The sequence below is a fragment of the Geospiza fortis genome, unplaced genomic scaffold, assembly GCF_000277835.1.
Source record: "Geospiza fortis unplaced genomic scaffold, GeoFor_1.0 scaffold53, whole genome shotgun sequence".
Classification (NCBI taxonomy): Eukaryota; Metazoa; Chordata; class Aves; order Passeriformes; family Thraupidae; genus Geospiza; species Geospiza fortis.
This window is the reverse complement of record NW_005054305.1, coordinates 13,910,180-13,914,446: the sequence shown is the minus strand read 5'-3', so window position 1 is coordinate 13,914,446 and position 4,267 is coordinate 13,910,180.

The following is a 4,267-nucleotide window of genomic DNA, read 5'->3' as shown; positions in this document are numbered from 1 at the left end:
CAGGAATGCAGTCAGTGAAGTAACCAAAAATTCTTGGATTTTTGGTGCTCATGAAGGCAATGTAAGATTTTAGATAGATAAAATTGCCATATATTGCAGTTTTTTTCAAACAGTAGAATTATTAGTTAGAAATGTGTGTGAAGTGGCTCGTTTTAGTGCCAGAATATGTTACGGGAAGAAACACAGCAAATGTGGCCTGAGTTTAAAGTATACTGTAATAGCTTATTAATTTTTAATTAATAATAGCTTCTAGTTTCAACAAGTTGAGTGTAGATGTTGGTATAATCTTGGTAATTAACAGCAAGAGATGCTAACCTGTGGTAAATGTACTGTTTTAGACTGTAATGTAAGGATCCAGTATTCCCTCTGTGCATTAGTGTATAAAGATAATTAAGAGATTTCCCATTTACTGTCTTTTATCTAAGACACACGTATTAAATTGTGTTAATCTTTCTGCAGAGATCATATGAGCCCTTGTTTTTGTCATTTATTCATTCTTTGTAATTTGTCAATGTTGCTGTTTCTTTTATAGTCAAATGAAGGAGAGCTGCTCACTGCTCCCAAATGTGAGATTAGCAAAGCTGGTGTAAACAGGCATTATTACTTCACTGGCTTTAAAAATCAAACTTGGTGTATGCATGACTAGCATGTACAACATTTGCTTCTCTTGAAATAGTACAAACTCTTTCCTATCATGTGCTTTTCCAGAGATGGCTCAGGGATAAAATGTGCCATATTTTTTTTTCCTAAATCTAGTATCTGTTACTTGTTATGTTTTCACAGACATCCTTCATTTCACAGCCCTTTGAAATCTCAAGTATTTTTCTATGTACTTCCCACCTTTTCTCAGCAGTCTGGTTGGTGAATAGCTCTGTACTGTTTCTGCTTGTATGGGATAAGATTATGGATATTGGGGAGTTGCATTTGCCAAACTAACTAAAAAGAACAGGTAGAATCATAGAATATCCTGAGTTGGAAGGGACCCATCAGGATCATCGAGTCCAACTTCTGGCCCTGCACAGGACACTCCAGCAATCACGCTGTGTGCCTGAGAGCATTGTCCAAATGCTTCTTGAACACAGACAGGACTGGTGCTGTCACCACTTCTCTGGAGAGCCTGTTCCAGTGCCCAGCCATCCTCTGAGTGAAAAACATTTTCCTCATACCCACCTAAACCTGCTTGACTCAGCTTCATGCTGTTTTTTCAAGTACAGGAGTCATTAATTGGATGGGTTGCTTCAAAGCTTGAAAATAGATTTGTATACAAAAACTCTCTGTAAAAAGAGGCAAAATAGACTGAAGAGATCTAGTGCTTTTGAATGCTTTAACTTGATTAGTGCATTTTCCCATGATATCTGTACAGAAGCTGTAAGATGTTTTACTTTATCTAGGTTTTCTGTGCTTGGAAGAAGGAAATAGTGAATTACAGTCTTAGAAGCCTTTCTGTATGTATAGCAAGAAGAAAAGAAGGGTTAGAAAAAGGGAGTTCACCCATATAATTGAAATAGTTGTAAATTAAATAATAGTGTGGTTAGGAGATGTTGTAAATAATGTGAGGGACTCTAATGTATTTTGAAAGAAAATATCTCTTTAAAAAGTTTTATTCCAGGTCTAGTCCAAAGTGGTTTTCTGGAGCCCTGTCTGTAAAAGTAGAGATAACATTTTGGTAGTCCTTTGAGCTCATCTGGCTTGGGGCCTGTGCAGTCTTGCTCCCCCCTCAAGCCAGCACTCACCAAGATGGTTTGGGGAGAAGAAGAGACTGAAAATTGGTTCTGGTATTTCATAGCACTATTTCAGTCCATTTAATGGTATTGACAGGAAAAAAAAATAAAAGAAACAAAATATGTAGAAGGCTGCTGCTTGGGAGGAGGATAAAAAGACACACAAGAAACGTTTGTTAGACTTTAGTTTAGCATAATTATGCCTGTACAAAAAAAAAATTAATAATATACAACAGGCCAAAGACCCAGCCAGGATCAAAAGGCATAGTTGCATGGGCCTAAGTGGATCTCTTTAAAATAATCAAGCAATTCGAGGGAAGGGGGGAGCTTTTGACATAAACTTTGCATGTACATGAGCTCCAGAGCTGTTTATCTTGATGCTTTGCATAGACCTGAGTCTGCATTTTTATCTTTTTTTGCAAAGTTAAATCCTGTTAATTAGAAATGAGCTTGACTTCTGATAGTTCCTGAAAAAAATCTCTTTGTATCATCTGGCCCTACTGACCTGTATTTAATGTAATTCTTTCACTAGCTTATTATCCTTTAACCTCTGAAGCAATTTTTCATTTGTCTTTTTAACGCCGCACAATTCCTAATGCTTCTTTTAAAGTGCCAGAAGAAAAATTCCTATTTGTATTGTAGTCCTAATGGTTATTTAATCCTTCTTTTACAGTAGTTTTGTCTTTCTTGTTATAAGCTACTATATCTGATATTGTTTTTAACTCTTTAATTTGCCTCCACTTCTGTTGTTTAAACTAGTAAGTTTACATGAAAGCTTTCTGTTCCTACTTACTTATGACCCTGTTGACCAATGCCAGCCAAAATTGATGAAGTTGTGTCGGTGTCAAGGATTTCAAATTTTTACAGGTTTTATGAAATTATTAAGTTGCTAGAGGGAGAATGACCCAAATTAACATTATTGCTAATGGAAAATCTGCAGCATGATTTCAGGTTATTTCCTCTCTTAGACCTGGCTTAAACTGGGCAGCTAGCTGGCATACAGCCCTGAACTGTTGGATGGCTTTGCTGCTCTTGGACAAGCTAAGATAAGGAGCACAGCTGGATTTTACAGTGCCACAAGAACTGCAGGCTGTGGCCAGAGGAAGCCTGGAGTTTGCAGGGCAGATGTCAAGTTGTGTAGATTGCATATGTGAGATAAGTGATTCCCACTGATCTTCAAGTACCATAGCTGAATGATTCTTAAAATTGATATCTGTAATGCTGTATTTTTCTTAATCACGAAATTATTGAGTTTGAAGGTGGTGTATATGCTGATGTAGCCATGATTTCAGGGCTTGATAGCAGAACATTTGTTGAAGTTTAATGTCTGTTGGCATATTCCTTAAATAGATCTTTCTTTTTAAGAGAGGAAAAATCCAGAAGGAGAATGTATTTGTAATCTTTACTTACATCTTACATCAAAGCATCTCTGCTTTGAAAAAATAAAACAATAACTATTTTCAGTTTGGGGTTGTTTCTTTTTTTTTTTTTTCTTTTAGGAAGGAAAGAAGGTTCAGGGTTGTGCTACTTTTTTTTTTCCCAGTGTCTTTTCTGAAAGGTGGCTCAGGTTGTCTGTTGGAAATGTGACATTATTGGTTCTTGGTGTTTCAGGGGAGCTTGAAGTAATTCTGGCATATTGTTTTATGCACTCCCTTCTGCACTGACTATCAGGAGTAATTTATGTCCTGGACAGCTACATCAACATGTGAAACTAAACAAAAGGCCAATAATAGTAGAAGCAAGAAAGTGAGAATTGAGCACTTCATTAGTAAACTTTCTTTCTGTCATGAGTAAAAAGGGCAAACAGTGCAGCTTCTCCTTATCTGTTACCACAAGTGCCTTCTTGCTGGAAACATTCATGCCAAAGAGAGCTGTTTGTACATCTCTGTGTGTTTGTGAGTATGAGAATGAGCAACTGACCTAAAAAACACACTGTAGATCTGTGTAGAGACTTTAAATTACATTTGTTTAATAATTTACCCTACTTTAAACTTATGCTCCCAAAAATGCTATGGTAGGGTCTCATTTGTACTCACTGCAAACATTAAATACATGGCTTGTCTGCCTGGCAGTGTGAGGCATTGTGTTCATTGTTACTTGAGGTGTCTTCTGCAATAGAAGGGTCACATCTGTTGGTTCTGAGATTACCACAGTGTGTATCCTGTGGTAAACTAAGCGGCAACTCCAGCGCGGGCTGTTGAAGAAAACATTTATTCTATTTTGAGTCATACTTAGTCATCCCTGCTTGGCCTCTAATGGGTTACAGGCATTACTCCTTATTCTCTCTTAGTAAAGCTGATGGACAAGTTAAAGAGAAGGCCAGTTTGTGAGAAACACTTTGTGAATTCATAGCCCAAGTGTGTCATGTAGTGCCGGCGGAAATCGGAGAATATGCGGCACATTTCGTTGTGTGTTGGTAAAACTCACAGTTTACATCACGCAGGTATGGAGCAGCTGCTCAATATGGGACAAGCATATGTAAGAGGATCTTTATTAGTAGGAATATGATACAGCCCTCCTGTGTCCTGTAGAGAGCATTCAGCTAT